We start from the raw sequence: 17137 nt of genomic DNA on the forward strand, positions 1-17137 counted from the left end.
AAATTATTTAAGACTAATTATCTAATTAGGCAGAATGCAAAAAAGAAAACTGTATCTCGGAGCGACGGCAAGCAACATTACCTTGGTTCCATCCTGCTACGAAGCGTTTGCATATCTTTAAAATTTGGCTCAAGTTGAGTGATACACCCTGTATTCGCCTTATGCCCAACAAGTAGCTAGAATGTGCTGGAAAGAGCGTGGATTACTGGGCTTGACGAAATTGCAAAATAAGAAAGAAAGTGTTGGGCTGCTGAGCACGAGGTCGCGGGATCGAATCCCGGCCACGGCGACCGCATTTCGATGGGGGCGACATGCGAAAACACCCGTGTACTTAGATTTAGGTACACGTTAAAAAACCCCAGGTGGTCGAAATTTCCGGAGTCCTCCACTACGGCGTGCCTCATAATCAGAAAGTGGTTTTGGCACGTAAAACCCCATAATCTAATCTAAATAAGAAAGAAAGGAACATCGGTAGGTGCAAGCTACGGATGACGCAGGCCATCACCACTTCGAAGTGTCCAAGTGACGGATTTACCGCGAACACATTCTTTTTGCCATTGCCAAGGCTTCATAATTGCAAAAGCTGCACCAACCGTGGTTGCTTCGTGGCTTTGGCGGTGCTCTGCTAAGCACCTGGTCGCGGGATCAAATCCCGGCCACGCGTCGATAAACGCGAAATGCAAAAAAAAGGAACCCCACCCCTGTACTCTGCATTGGGCCCACGTCAAAGAACCCCAGGTGGTCAAATTCATCCAGGGTCCCTCAAAACGGTTTGCCCCATAATCAGAGCGTGGTTCTGGCACGTAAAACCCAAGAATTTATTTATTTTTGTTTTTCATAGGCTCCGCATGAATTAGCGCGAACAAGGATACTCGGTGAATGCATTTCTTTTCCGATGAAATGTGCCCGCCAGTTGTAATAGTCGTCAACACACTAACCCGAGCAAATGGTCTCATTGAAGACATTTCCATTTGACAATGTATCGCTACAGGGAGGTGTCCTGTTGCTCTTAAATTCACATGAAAACGGCTTCATGCTTACCTCGTCCCTGTTCTTTCTCAAATTTTGTGAGATTGCATTTTGTGGTCGTGAACGTTCAATATATACTTTGCACTGTTGATTGCCCGATTGGTCAAGAAAGAACTGCAAATTTACCTTCGTCTGCAACTCTCGGGGAAGGGGGGAGGGGCGGAGGGTGCGATGTTTAAGACATGGCGGCTATGCCACCCCCACCGTTTGCAATACGGCAAAGCATGGCCTTCGAGATTGATTTTTCTTGTTCGCTGGGGTATATAATGCGATGTTGGAGACCTAGATGAAGGCAAATTTGCACCGTTTTCTTGACAAATGAGGTAAGTATCAGCGTTAAGTATTACAGTAAGCTATTCAAACCATAAAATTCGAACCTTTTTTCAGAATTGAAGCAAGAACAGAAGAATGGTCAAAGCGAAATCTGTTTTCAATGAATTTTAAGAGAACAACGCACGTCCCTGCATTCCGTCTGATGTTCTCATGTTAATCTCGGCCTGTTTGTGCCACTTCGTAATTTTATTAGCTCTTATCCATATAGCGCCATATGCGATTATAAAGAAACACTGATTTCCTTAACTGTAGCACTTATATACAATCTAGTCCAAACAGGGATTCGCAGTAAGCGCATGATTTCCCAGTTAAATATTGCTATTGTAATCGTGACAAATATGAATGACCTAGCCCAAGAAAAGGTTGTAACTAGTTTACCCAATTGAAAATCATGTCATAATTGTAACAGCTATGAATGAACAAGTTCCGACGTCTAATAAGCGCAATTTCTTCCCTAATAGAAAAATGATAGCTTCCATTTTAGGGGCATCTTTGAGAACTAAGTAACGAAAACACTGAGTGGAAGTTATAATAATAATAATAATAATAATAATAATAATAATAATAATAATAATAATAATAATAATAATAATAATAATAATAATAATAATAATAATAATAATAATAATAATAATAATAATAATAATAATAATAATAATAATAATTATTATTATTATTATTATTATTATTATTATTATTATTATTATTATTATTATTATCATCACCATCAAGATAAACACAAATTTCACGAAGATAAGGAAAGGCGGGCTAGCAATTGTCTCCTAAAAGGAACACCACGCCCACCCACTTATAGAGGAGAAAAAAGAAAACGAGATGGAAAAGAGAATATATAGGAAGAAAAGAATGGAATGGAATGGAAAAAGTTTATTTCTCTATATCTCAGAGAGATTGGCGGTGGGCTGGTGTCTTCATGTTTTGAGTCCTGGCCGCTTCACAAGGTCGGCGCCCCTATTCCAGGGCACCGCTGAGTCTTGCTGCCTCGCAGGCGTGCTGCACAATTGCCCGTTGGGCTGCGAAAGAGAGTTGGATGAAGAACAGATCACACAGTCACACGCAGAGTACCAGCGCTACAGACAAGAGTCTAGTCCCGTGGGTGACAAAAAATATAGTACAGCTTTGAATGTTTTTCAGTGGTAACAACCGAAAATAAGAAAGCGGCTCACAGGAAGCTGGCTGCTTGAAGTGATTAACAACATTAGCAAAAGCAGTATTGCTAAAGCCAACGTTTCGACACGGGGAGTTGTCTTTACCAGGGCGAACAAGACGCCTTGGGAGAGGGGCCTCCTGGACCTGCCAGTGGTTGGCCCTAGCGAAACACCTCGTTAGACCACCGTTGGCCACTATGTGCCTCTGTTTGTTGTGCTTGCGTCTGTTGTTGTTTGCGTTGCGAAGTGGCGTAAACGTTGTTTGCCCCACTTCGTAGTCGTGACAGCTGTGAACTGGGTGCTTCAAGCAAACGGTTCCCATTGAAGCGTCACGTGTGTCGATGAACGGCTTCCTGCCTGTGCAGAGACTTCGTGCCAACTTTCTTTCTTGCCATTTTGTTGCCATAGCAATTATATGTACAGTACAAGCGTTTCTTTTTTTTTTTTTGCTTCCATCGGCGTTGGCATCACCGCGAGGTTCCGTATATTATTAGGTTTGTATGTGCGCTATGTGCCACGTTTGTTTTCAGCCTTCGGTGTCACTGCCGTGCATGTTCCGGATCCATTCATATATAAGATGCACACCGGCGTCAACGTACGGCTCCAAAAGCAAAAAAAAACATCTTAAAGTGCATTCGCCCATCTCTCGCTGTTTTATTTTCGTCTGTCGCACTCACTCTCTCTCAGACGCTGTCGCCGTCGGAACTTCGCTGCCATCACCGTCATTTGCACGATGTGGAAATTTGGCGGTCACGTTCTTTCATCTACATTAGCGTGCTTTACGTTCGCCTTGGAAGCACGACGCAGACAAAAAAAAAGAAAAAAAGACACGCGACTAGAAAAGACGAAAGATGCAGGGGCGAAAATTTCAGTGTGACGTGATACTTTTGGTTTTCTTGTCCTCGTGCTTGTCTCTCTCTTTCTTTTTGTTTTTTATTCGAGATCCTTGATTCCCGAAGGACAACAGACCCAGAGGCCACATCAGTGCAAGATGTTTCTTCGCGCACGGGCTGCAGTGGAACAGTGAAAAAAAAATATAATATAGGTATGCAGCAAAACGCGAGCGATCGTGAAAAAGACAGGAATGAAAGAAATAGAAAGTAGAAAAGAAAGAAAATCTGACGAGAAAGAAGAGAGAGAGAGAGAGAAAGAAAAAAGTTCATCTCAAGCCCGCGTCTTCAAGCGTGGCAAGACGATGGGACGAGGAAAGGTCAGTGTCGCCGGGGCATTCTTTTTAAAGAGGCCAGCGTTCCCACAGCACGACTCCGCGCAAATCAAGGCAAAAGAAGAAAAGTACAACACAACGAGTGCGTCTAGACGGCGTAATGCGTTGCGGAACTTCGTGCGATATGGTTTTCTCAAAGTGAGCTCCTTGAGTTCTCGAGGCGTAATACGAAGGGAAACGTCATCGGCATAGTTCAGGGACTATTACGACACTCCCCTCGTATTTCTGCGGTTGTTCGCTTTCCGCCGCGGCGGCGGGAGGCGCAAATGACAAAGCGCTCGCGATGGATTTATGAGTGCCGGCGCCTCGGACTCGAGCGTACACGCCTACGGAATTACGAGAAGAATGCGCGCTCACCCTCATACGAGGGAACGAGTTTTGGCAGTTTATGCAGAGTTCCTTGCTCACTTCTTGCAGACTGCATTGATGTCTCGCAGACTCGTTCGTGTTTTTTTTTCTTAGATGGGCAATGTCTATTAACTATCTTTACATGTGCTTTCTAGGGAATTTCGACGTTCAAGTAGTCCAGTTGAACAACCCTACACCACAACTGCGGGCTCGGACGGTCCGTTTGTTTGTGGCCCTTTCCCTTTGTGCACGTACAGCGCTTTTCCCGCTTTTGTGTTCGTTTTTTGTTTTCCCCTTTACCATCTCTTGTAGTGCAGGGTAGCCAACCGAATGTTTGTCCCCCGTTTAACCTGCCTGCTTTTCGCGTATCGTTTCTCTCTCTCTCTTTCTCTCTCTTTCTCTCTCTCTCTCTCTACCCCGTAGGCATGGCCTACTCCCACGCCCCTTTGGGAAGGTGAGGTTTACCACTTGCTCCAAAGAGAAATGTTGTCAACAAGCGTGTTTTCTTTGTTCGATATGTTGAGTACGAGTTTTGAATGGGATCCTTAGTGAAAGTAAACATACTATATTAGTACACAAGAAGGGTGAAGCCAAAACGGCAGGAACTCTGCATAGACGCTGCCGCTTCGCATTCTTTCAAGTTTGTTCCTTTAATCAAACGAGTGTGAATAATATATATGAAAGGAAACGTTATCTGCGCTTGCTCAGAACGAAAGTTTATTCTCTCCATTACCAAGTGTTTGTTTCGCTTTATCTGTTGTCCTTAAACTTCTCAATTGGCTGTCTTCAGAAATTCCTTAAAGGTCAGCAGACAAACAGATAAGTCAATAAGTCAGCAGGCTGTCTTGAAGATATCGAAATCTTCCCAGGCAAGCACCTCGTAATCTTCAAGGACTGTCTAGTTAAGATCTCTGGTGGGCACACCCAGTTGAAATCTTTAGCCAGGATGTAACAACTCCAGGTAGTAGCGAGACAATATGCAAGAATAATGATTCGCAAGTTCAGCTGAAAGCAGCTTGAATTTTGTTTTAAATGCATGCAAGGACGCTCAAGGTGTCATACGTTGTCGATTGAAAGCACGTTTTTTTTAGACTTGAAAAGCGTGCGAAGCACGTTTTATCGTGGATTCCGCTACTACAGAGGCTTTACCCAGGCGCGTGGTGTCCGCACTTTGCTAGAGCAGGTTACTGAACGTCCAGCTGAAACGGCGACTGAAAAAGATGAGCGGCATCAAGGGCAAGATACGTCTTAACTTCCTTTAGCCGCAGTTTTATGCGAGGGGCCGCCTTTAATGCTTTTAAGTCCTTATTCGCGAAAAGCTTGGTACATGCAGAACTAACGACGCCCAAGGACAAACCGAATGGCGATTGCCGCATTTCAGATCAATAATTTGCCTCCTTGGGACGACATCCAACGGTAGTTTGGACGTAATCGTAGTTTTAACGCGACAGCGTTAAGGAGCTCGTGTTGCCGAAAAGCTGGTGTCGTCGACGGCGTTGGCCGTGAGCGATAAATCCCAGAAGGCACTTCATAAATAAAAAACATCTTGCAAGATGGGCTGGCGGGAATCGAACCAGGGTCTCCGGAGTGTGAGACGGAGACGCTACCACTCAGCCACGAGTTCGTTCCTTCGTACGGGACAAAATCGCCTCTATTGAATGCGGTGTTTCCTTAGAAACGCGCCGTAGAAAGTTATACTGCGGTGTATTAACTCTTCCATGTGTCACGATTGTTTATGGCTCCAAAGTGTAAATAAACGTGGCGACATTTTCTGTCTTGTAGAAATTTTATTCGGGGCACTTCTATAACAAGGCCTCACGTTCCTTGACGGGCCAAGTTTAGCAGGCAATATATTGGCCCGATGCTATTACATAAATCGATACCACAGTGAGGACGAGTAATCCCATAAACTGGTTAATTTCACTCAAATAAAGGCGTGTATCCATGCAACTGTTAAATCACTAGCGTCAGGCATGTACTACTGTGGTGTGTTGCGGCCGAGTCACTCATAGGAGCATGAGTGACTCGGCAGCAACACACCTCGAAAGTTTCGCCAATGCTCTTATTTTGTCATTGTTGCTGATAAATAACCTTGACGTTAAAATTGCTGTCGCTGATAAAGAAATGACGCTACTGTGGGAAGCAGTGCAGGAATGAATCTCATGTCAGATTTTCATGTAAATTGGGGACTATTGTAAGTTATTACTATTAGAGTAGCCTGGTTTTTAGCTTGACGGGGGCGAAACGCGGAAACACTCCTGTATTTAGATTTACGTGCGCGTTAAATAACCCCAGGTGGTCCAAATAATTGCGGAGTTCCTCACTACGATATGCCTCATAATGGTATCGTCGTTTTGGCACGTAAACACGATAATTGATGTTAATCATATGATTAATATCTTATTTAGTAAAGGCTACCTACCGCATTATAATCTGCTAACAAAGATAAAGGGTTCTTTACGCGTTTCCTAAATCTATTAGTGAAAGTAATGTTGCTGCGAAGGTATTTCAAAACTGAAAATTCAGCGAAAGAAAAAAGAACAATGAGCCATGTCGTGATGAAATTTTCGGTTTCATTTCTGAGCAAGGCGAGTATGATCTTTCACAAACATACAAAAATGTTGTATGTTTTTAAAAAAAAGTTTTTAAGGGCTTGCGAATTGTGCGACCGTCTTTAAATGTTGTAGCGCGTAGAATCGCGTTATTGTGTGAATATCTCCGTCTTTTTTTCTTTCCTTCTTTCGCCTTTTATTCCCTTTACCCAAGCGTTAGGGAGTGCTTTCGTGCTTTAAAAAAAAGAAAGAGAAAACGCGACCAGAGTATTCGAGAAGAGTTTTAGTTTTTGCGCACGCGTCGTACGACTAACGCTGATTCCTGACCATGCAAACCCGGGAGCAAGAGTTTCTGAATGGCAATGTTATAGAAGGCATCGTGACCGCTCTATGCGGGAGTGCGGTAAGGCGCTTACTTTCATGAAGATCACGCGTTGTGACAGCTGCCTGAACGAATTGCGTAGCCGAGGTCGGCGTATACGGACTACAACAGCGCCACCTACGCGGTGCACGTGCGAAAGAGGCAGCCATAGTTCATAGGTGGGGGTGTCGGGGGCAGAAGAGTTGAGGTGGCGGGAAAAGGGGGTGGGCGAGGAGGGGAGGCGAAAGGATCTGTGGCGGGAGGCGTGATTTTGCTCTTTCGGATTTCTGAAAGCGACGAAGAGTGGGCGTGGCAGTGGCGGCTCGCCTCCCCAGCCTGGCGAGCGTGCTCGCCGGCGTCCCAGCCAGATTCCTGGGGCTGGCGTGCTGCTCACCGCCGCCACGGTGCAATCTCTCGCTCCCGAACGCGTAATTTAGACCTAGCGCGAGAGTTCTCGCCGAAGAGCAAGGGGGGGGGGGGGGGGGCACGAGTCGTGATGATGAGTGCCGCATTAGCCTCGCCTTGCCGGGGGCTTCCTCGTGCCATACCGTAACGCTGCCGCCGGTGAGGAGCCCCTTGCCCTGGTGCTCGTGGCCGCCAGCGAAATGACCCAGCGGCAAAGGAAGGGAAAGGGGGAACGGGGAGAGAGAGAGAGACGGGGAAGAGGAACGGCGGCAGGAGGTGCATTAATGTTATTAAAGGGCAGCCGCTCGCGCAATCCTTCTCACACTCTTTCTCGTTCTCCGGGGCTTCTTCATTCCTCGCCGCGCTAGTGAGCTCGCGCTGTTCCTGTCTTTCTTTGCCTTTTCCTCCGTCGTAATCTGTTTTCTTTCCGGGGCTAAGAACGCGAGGGAACGTTAAAAGAGAGGCAAGAAAGAGGTCAAGCAACAGTCCACCGTGCGAGAAAAGAAACAATCAAAGCAGGTGAAATGAAAGGCTCCGGTCTAGACGCAAGAGTCGAGGGAAGGGACGCGTTGCTTCGACTTCGCCCCCAGCCTACGGCGAGTTCAAGGGGCTTGTAATGACTTTTGTATGGTTCGCGCGCGCACGTCGCTGAGTCGGCGGGAACGGATGTTTTTTCCCTCGGCGGTTGTTGCGGTGGGGGTGATGGAAAACTGTGGCGAAGAGAGAGCGACGCGGACACGGCACGCGGTGGCTCTCCCGCCGCCGCCAGGGTTTCGCGGACAAGGTGGTTCTGTTGCACCGCCGCCGCTAGAGGTTGCGTCGTTCGCCGTCCACCTACTCCTCCTGGGTGCATCCCGTTCCCGCCTTCTGCACCACGCCCCTAGTGGATTACTGTTTTCACTTTCGTGGTTTTTTTTTTTTTTTTCGAACGAACGTTCGCGCTAGACGCGCTGGTGCAGCGTGACGACACGTTCTCGCACGTTCTCTTCTGACGATGTGAAACAAAGGGGGAAGGAGAAAAGAACAACAGGCGAAGATGCAGAACAAAGCAGACGATCGAAAAAAAAAAAGAGCAGACGAAGCGAGAAAAAAATCAAAGCAGACGATCGAAAAGCGACGGCAAGATAAACGCGATGCTTGCTCACGTGAGGCCTAAGACTTCACTATCGGTAGTGTTCCAGGCGGGGCAGTTCGTGCATATCGTTTTTCTTTTCCTTCTGTGTTCTCTTTCGTTCGGCGTCTTTATATCCGGAATTCGCGAGGTGTTGTTACTACTGCATAGCGTAAGGCGGCCAATGGCAGTAAGACACTGGAGACGCGGTGTGTTAGTGTTGATTTGACGAGGTGAGGGACCGAGGAGGCACGATATTGTTTTTTTCTTCTTTCGGAAATGTCACGACAGATATGCGGCGACGTCGAGAAAAGACGAGCGAGACGGTATTGCTCGCGTGCGCATACTTTTTCGGCGGCCACCACGTCCGTTTTCGAAAACGTGTACCTACTACCGGAAACAGTCGCTCCGGACATTCCCGGATCATTGCTGCTGCTGCTGCTGCGGCGGCGTGGAGCGTGAGCCTAGCGATCATTTTTTTTTTTTTCGCGCTCCCGGTTGATGAGTACACGACGCAAAAATTGTCTGAGCACGCCGAAGTGATCTTTCTCTGTTGTCTCGGGGGTGAACGCGTCACGCCCACTCCTTCACCCTCACACTCCTGCCGTAGAGTAGTGGTGGTGAGCAGCGACCTCGTGCGACGCTCTCGCGAGCTGGCCCTGCGCGTTTCTGTAGCCTCTGCTGGTGGGTCCAGACGCGACGCTTCCCCCCCTTCCCCTCCCCCCCTTTCCTGCAATGGCTCGCAGGTCGGAGATGCTCTTGTCCCGTTTTCATTATTATTTCTGGAGTGTCTGTAGCTTCTGTCAAGCTGGTTCTTAATGCTGAACTTCATTTCCGCTTTTGTTCTCACTTTTCAGGCGCGGTGGCGTGGGCGGCGGCGTGAGTACGCACGAGCGGTGTATACAAAGGTTTCGTGACTTGTCGACATCCATTAGTTGATGCGTGCGCTATGCGAAGAAGCTGCCAGTAGAAGCGCGCAACGCCAGGGCAGATTCTACGCGCGTGGCGGCGTATTTGCGGCGTGACATTGACATCTCTGTTTCTCCGAGGACCGCCCACTTCTTTTACTATATATTATTTTGCACCGTCTCTTCTCCTTTACGATCTCGTCTTGTACATTTTGTCGTAAAACTCTCTGGGCATGCAATCTTCTGGAAAGAGTTTTAATGCAGCTTCAGCGGAGTCTTGAGAAGACGGTTGTTGAGAATGAGAAAGCATTCTCGTTCCCAGTTCAGTGGCATGAGATTGCACCTCGAGTTTTTGTTGTCCCTTTTGTGGAGACATCGCTTTCTTTCATTGCCACGGCCCAATAGCGTGCGACCTCTGGCGGACGTGTCTGGGTGCTTCACTGTTGCCAGGACGACCACACGGCGCTGAGCGCCTGTTCAAGTGCCTTGGAAGTTACCCGCCGTGGTTGCTCAGTGGCTATGGTGTTGGGCTGCTGAGCACGAGGTCGCGGGATCGAATCCCGGCCACGGCGGCCGCATTTCGATGGGGGCGAAATGCGAAAACACCCGTGTGCTTAGATTTAGGTGCACGTTAAAGAACCCCAGGTGGTCAAAATTTCCGGAGTCCTCCACTACGGCGTGCCTCATAATCAGAAAGCGGTTTCGGCACGTAAAACCCCCAAGTATTATTAAGTGCCTTGGAAGTATCGCAGGAGGCATAGTGGCGCTCTTTCTTCTACGCTTCTTGAGAAAGACGCTTTGATGGACGAGTTTGGTGTTTCACGCTGCACGAAAGCAGCGCAAACAAAAAAAAATAAAAGAAAAGAAAAACATACCCACGCCCAACACAGAACAGAAGCAAGAGATGGTCACAGCGTTGACTGACCTCTCAAGTGAACGATTTTATTGAAATGGCGCTAGTAAATATAGACCAGGCCCGCGCCCTGTAACATTCGAACTGTCTCTGATCAGCTTTTTCTGGAAGAAACCTTGGATAGGTTGGCAGAATGGTGCAATGAATGGGATATGGTTATTAATTATGGCAAAACAGTGCATATCTGTATTGCAAATAAGTTACGAAAGCTAGAATAATTGTACAAAATGAAGGATAATAAGATTAGTGAAGTAGAAAGCTGCAAATACTTGGGGATAACTTTAACTTCATGTCTATGCTGGGTGCCTCATATAGACATTATAACCTGTGCAGCTCGAAAAATATTAGGATTTCTAAAGTTTAAATTAGCTGGCTCCACATCCTCATTAAGGTTAAAAGCCTATCAAACGTACGTTCGACCTGTCATAGAATATTCTAGTATCATTTGGGATTCTCACACAGTGGTAGGTATTGAAAAAACTAGAAAGAATTCAAAGGTTAGCCGCGCGCTTCATTTGTAAGCACTTCAAACGACGTGATTCCCCAACCAGTACGCTGGAAACCGCAAACTTGGAACCACTGACTGATCGAAGAAAAACTGCCAGATTACATTTTTTTTCGCCAGCTTTTGCGGAAAACTAAGAATACGACCACGCGATTATATTATTAAGGACACATCTAGAATTTGCCGCCACAAACACAGCCAGTATTTAAAACCTTATTTTTTTCTGAAAATAATCAATGATTAGAATGCCCTACCTGGAAATTCCCACTGGTTACAACCACCCACGTGATGTATCTTGTTGAGTGTATCCCTTGTATATATTTGTATGTTCACTTTTTTTTTGTATTTGCACACGTGGCCTCCTCCTGCTCGGACAGATGTCCACAGTATTGTGAAAAATAAAATAAATAAATAAGAACTCGACCCACTCAGGTGCAGAACAGCTGATCCCTCCACCGAATGAAACTGAGACCGAAGAGCTGAAGAAGAAATATAGCAAGTGTTTGTACGCGTGGCAAAAAAAAAAAGAAAGAAAGAAGGAAAGGCAGCAAACCAACATCTCATGAAGCGATTCCACGTAATCTGTCTCACAATCGTGTCACGCGACAGGCGGTCTATAGGGTCACACAATTGATCCGACCTGTGTGTAAACGCATTCCCCCAATCTCACATGCCACCTTGTTTTGGTACTTAGAAAGTACTGCCCTATAAAAAAAAAACAAGAAAAAAAAACAACACACCGGGGCGTAGCCGCATCTTCCTGGTCGGTATGGAAAGAATTCCCAGTAGGCTGGCAGTTCAGCGCGCAGAGGGAGATACGTGAACCACTTCGACATGCGTGCCCACCGGGTAATGTGCTCACGCCTAAACCTGATTTGTCATTTGGAACTCTCCGTGCTTTATTTCCACAGCTTTCATTGTCCCATTGGTTCCTATTCAGGCTTCTAGAGCGGACAGCGATCGACGAAACCACAACGTGTGTAAAATGGCCGTATACCGTACGTGACTTCAGAGCGTGGACGACACGACGAGGAACCATTTCTGAGGAAGCAAGTGCATTTGCAAGTCTTGTATTCGGTTAGCGCTAGGTTCGATGGAGTGACCTTGTTCTAAACAACAACGCCGACGATGACGACGACAACAACAACGACGACGACGACGACGACGATACTGACAACGACATCGACAATGACGACGACAACGACAATGACGACAAGAACGACACAACAACAATGCGAATGACGACGAGAACGACAATAACGACAACGAAAATGACAATAACGACAACGACAACAATGGCAATGACAACAATGACAATGACAACAACGACAATGACAATAACGACGACAATGACTATAACAACAAGAGTTGGCTGGTCTCTACAGATCGTATTCGTTCGGTTTGGTTTGGGTGGGTAGGCTGGCTGGCTGGCTGTTTCAGCAAATAAGCGAACGTGTATCTCAGGCGCCATTGTTTCGCACGTTTTAATTAAGCAGCCATGTACAAGTGAAGCACCCATGCTATATTTAGTCTGTAGGCGGCTGTACATATGCTGACCGTGTACCATGTACAGCCGCGATTAACAGTGGCACTAGCTGGCCCGCGGAACATCATGTCGTCCTTCCAGTGCGGTAGCCTGAGGTGTTTGTTTGCTTGTTTGTTTGTTTGCTTGTTTGTTTGTTTGTTTGTTTGTTTGCTTGCTTGCTTGTTTGTTTGTTTGTTTGCTTGCTTGCTTGTTTGTTTGTTTGTTTGTTTGCTTGCTTGTTTGTTTGTTTGTTTGTTTGTTTGTTTGTTTGTTTGTTTGTTTGCTTGCTTGCTTGCTTGCTTGCTTGCTTGTTTGTTTGTTTGTTTGTTTGTTTGCTTGCTTGCTTGCTTGTTTGTTTGTTTGCTTGACCTCTGGTAATAGCTTAGACCAGCTATTGAGGATTGAGCGTTCTAAGCTCGCACGCACCCGACCGCCATCTTGGTTGGCGGTCGTCACGACTAACCGCTAGTGGCGCTGCTGGAACTCCATCGCAGCAAAAAAAAAAGAGAAAGAAACAAAAAGAAAAAGAAATCCGAATACGACTCAGCACATCCTAATGGAATGCGAATGTAATCGGCCAAAGAGACCCGTGGGTAACGTACACCTTTCAGAAGTGGTTGCACTTAAAGTGGACGGCAGCCCGACCCGGTCAGCAGATCAGATAAGCAAGAGACGTTTAGAGTATTGAAGAAAAAAAAAAAACGGTGGAGAGGTTGATACGACCGGATTTGTTACAGGAATCGGTAGCGGCACAAAATAGACAAAGAACTTTCGAGAAGGGAAAGAGATTAACAACAACAGAGGAAAAGAAATTAACGATATGTGTAGCAATGTGCTAGAATAAAGATGCGTGTATAGCAAACCTGATTAACTGAAGCACGCCAGGTGACTTTCTCAGCGCCCCGTTTCAAAGGGGATGCTAATGAATCATCATCATCATCCACGACAATTATTCTTTGTTATCACCATGTGAAACTTCGTTGAACAGTTTTGGGAACACTGTGCCTATGTCATTCATACCATGTTTTGTGTATTTCGACACAAGTGCTCACCGTATGCGCACCTTCATCCTGCAACATTTATGTGCGGTGAATGGCAAAACCAAGGCGGCGAAAATCGCCGAAGTTTTGACAGTCAGGATAAATAATTCCGCAGGCGGGTTTCTCTGGCGTCCGTGCTTGGATTTTTGTGGGCGTTCGGTTCCTTTCCGGCGACCTCACGAAGCAGAGTGACTAAGCGTCCGCCCACGTTATGCCTTTTATCGAGCAGTAACGCGCTGTAAGAGTGGCTTCTCAGTTTCAGTGTATCACTGGAAGGGACAGTTTTAAATTTCGCAACCCTGCCGATGAGATAGTTGCTTGAATTATGGTAATTGAATTTAACTTGATATTCCCATATCGACACCCAGTACCGCAGTACTTTATCGTGAGCCGAGCTTCAACGACACACGATTCGACGCGTAAGGACCGTAAGACACGGAGATTGAAATAAACGCTATTTCAGGTCGTGAGCGGCGCCGTTGTGATGTAGCAGACTACACTTAAAGCACAACGATAGCGGCGAACACGCTCGGCGATCGTCGAAAATCTGATCAGCGGGTCAAGCGCGTCGGCTTTTATAAAGCAGTCGTCGAATGTTCCAGACTAATCGTTCGGACTCGCGTGCCTTCCACAAAGTTCTACACCATTCGCGTCTGGTGATGAAATCCGATAACATTAGGTTCGGCGACAACAGACAGCGGATAGAAGCATCGATAACTTTCCAGAAACTTCGGATACATATAGGCGCGTCCCACGCTGTGCGATTACATTTGTTAGGTGGCGAAACGTGGTTGCCCGATAAAGATAAGTACACGTGTCAATATGATTGTGTAGCAGATTTCCTGAAACCGGTGCACAACAATTTAAGCTCATCCTGGTGCCACAGCTACGCTTAACGTTTGCTTTCAAAGCACAACCTCGGGCTGGTGTCACAGATGTTCTCAAACTATCACATACACGTGCGTGCGTTGGTTTCGCAATTTTCAAAACGCAGCGAGCGCTTCGAATATGTCGTGCTACATGTGCCGCCGGAAATTTTCCTCAACCATTATTCAACGCTCGAGTTCGCATTAGTGAAACGATACAATGTCGACTGATTCCTTAGTATAGGAGAGATGTTTCATGGCCACCCGCGTACTGAATCAAAGCCCCCAGGATGTGAGAATGAGCATGTTCTGCCGCGACGTATTGCATATATATGTGTAAACCTCAAATGTATTTTGACGGGTGCCACGCTTCTCTGTGAATGTATCTGTCGTCAACATTCTTCCTTCGACCGAGATAACACATGACCTTTGTGCAGGTGGCACGTCTGACGGCGACAAGGCTGTGCACGTGTCACTCACTACTGCCGCTACTGCTGCTACCTCACTAACTCAAGCAAGAGTCACGTCATCTACGTTCCAGCAACGCACTGTACCCGCGCACCTTTTTTATTCACTAATACCTTCTCAAACGTTTTTTCCCGCTTAGATCACGGATGAGAGAAGAAAAGTTTTCAAATAGCAATCTTGAAGTGAACTGTTTAGAAAACAAGGTTTCTTCCAAGCGCAGGCATGTAACGAAGGGGCAGACAGATCGCCAACTTCCAACCTTTCTTGTGTGTCCTTTCTTCTCGATATACACGCGCTAAAAAAATCCTTAAAAAAAAAGAACGCTACATACGCAAAGCCACGGTGGTGAACTTGTAGTGACGTAGGTGATCGTCGAAACGTTCCCAGCTGTGACCTAAAACGCGCACAAATAGGTGCGATAAGTACTCACCCTTTACCGTGCGTTCATCAATTTCTCCAGGCTGTACAAGTGTCCACGCGGTCATTCGTCGAACGTCGGTGATTCTGCGTGAGGCAGAGGACAGGATTGTACATTAACCGAACAAAGCGAAGCGTGTAACTTCCCAAGAACGAAAATAAAGTTTGTTTATAAGAACCTATTGTTCACTTAGTGGTTAACTTGGCGCTACCCCCTGCCCCCCTCCCTCCCCCCCCACCCGTTAAAGGTGCAACCAAAGAAAAATATTGTATGAGGCGGAAACAGTAAAATGCGCCCCTCTGTCAGAAGCGTAATGAGTAAATTTTGCTTCTGCAATTAAGCAACGGCCACTCCTTCCGTCAAGACAAGTTAAGCAAGTCAGAATAGACGCAACAAGAAAAGACGCTGCGCGACTCGGTGCTGAAGTTATCGCAGAACAGCACGCGATGACGTCATAGGTTTTGAGAGCGCGTGCTGGAGTTGTAGTTAATTGTTCATCGCTAAATAACAGCCACATTGCGTTATGAAATGCCCGAAAGGCTCACCTTAGTAATTTCATAAAACGATTTTCCGTGATAAAAAGGCCCCCGAATACAAGACAAAAAAGATATTCGAAATAATTGACATCTTGCGGACCTACAACCGGCGATGTTTCGGCCCAGGAATAAAAAAATGGGAGTAGGATGTTCGTTGTCTTCGATAGTAAAACGAACTCTTTCCCACCAAATAAAGTAAGTAGATTTACAACAACAACGACGACGATGACGACGACGACAACAACAACAACAACAACGACAACAACAACAACAACAACAACAACAAACAAAACTCATGCTATATATATGTCCACTGCGGGACGAAGGACTATCCCTGAGATCTTCAATTACCCCTGTCCTGCGCCAACCGATTCCACCTTGCGCCTGCAAATTTCCTTATTTCATCAACCCACTTCCCTTGACACCCACTCTTTGATTATAATTGTCCACCGGTTATCTAACCTGCATGGCCTGCCCAGCTACAGTTTCTTTATCTCATTGTCAATTAGAATATCGGCTATCCCCGTTGCCTCTCCGATTCCCCTCGCTCTCTGTCTTTGTCTTAACGTTACGCCTAACGTTTCTCGTTCCGTGGCTCTTTGCGCGCTCCCTAACTTGTCCCTGCGCTTTTTTGTTAACCTAGAAGTTTCTGTCCCATATGTCAGCACCGGTAGAACGCAATGATTGTACACTTTTCTTTTCAATGACAGGGGTAAGCGTCCAGTCAAGAGTTGGTAATGACTACCGTATGCACTCCAACCCCTTTTTATTGTTCTGTAAATTTCATTCTCATAATCAGGGTCCTCTGTCGGCAATTGACCTGGATAAACATACTTCTGCCCAGACTGTAGAGGCTGACTGGTGATCATGAATTCTTGTTCCCTTGCCAGGATATCGAACATTACCTTTGTGTTCTGCATATTAATGCTCAAGCCCACTCTTACACTTCCTCGGTCATTGGCCTCAATCATTTGTTGCAATTCATCCCCAGTGCAGTTGAACCGGATAGCGTCATCTGCAAACCGGAGGTTGCTGAGGTCTTCGCCGTTGATCCTCACGTCTAAGCCTTCCCAGTCTAATAGTTTAAATACTTCTTGCAAGTATGCAGTGAATAGCATTGGAGAGACCTTCTCCTTGCCTGACCCATTTCTTGATAGGTCATTTTCTGCTTTTTGTTGTGGAGAAGCGAGGTAGCTTTGGAACCTTTGTAGATATTTCCCAAGATATCTAGGTATGCGTCCTGTACTCATTAAGAACGCAATGCCTACATGACTGCGTGTACCTCTACTGAATCAAATGCTTTTTCATGATCTCTGAAAGTCATATAGAGAGGTTGACTGTGCTCCGCAGATTTATAGGTTTCCTGATTGATGACATGGATGTGATCCAATCAAGAGTATCCCTTCCTCTAGCCAGCCTGTTCTCTTA

The 17137-nt window shown here is 46.2% G+C and overlaps 1 long non-coding RNA gene across 1 annotated transcript in view; it reads left to right on the forward strand.

Moving 5' to 3' along the window:
* Window positions 1-15350, forward strand: part of LOC139046810 (uncharacterized) — a 190112-nt gene extending 174762 nt beyond the window's left edge. The window contains exon 4 of the long non-coding RNA XR_011506938.1: window positions 14725-15350. This is a non-coding gene — a long non-coding RNA (uncharacterized lncRNA). The remainder of the gene's footprint in view (window positions 1-14724) is intronic.
* Window positions 15351-17137: the final 1787 nt, after the last annotated feature.

The sequence above is a fragment of the Dermacentor albipictus genome, chromosome 6, assembly GCF_038994185.2.
Source record: "Dermacentor albipictus isolate Rhodes 1998 colony chromosome 6, USDA_Dalb.pri_finalv2, whole genome shotgun sequence".
Lineage (NCBI taxonomy): Eukaryota > Metazoa > Arthropoda > Arachnida > Ixodida > Ixodidae > Dermacentor > Dermacentor albipictus.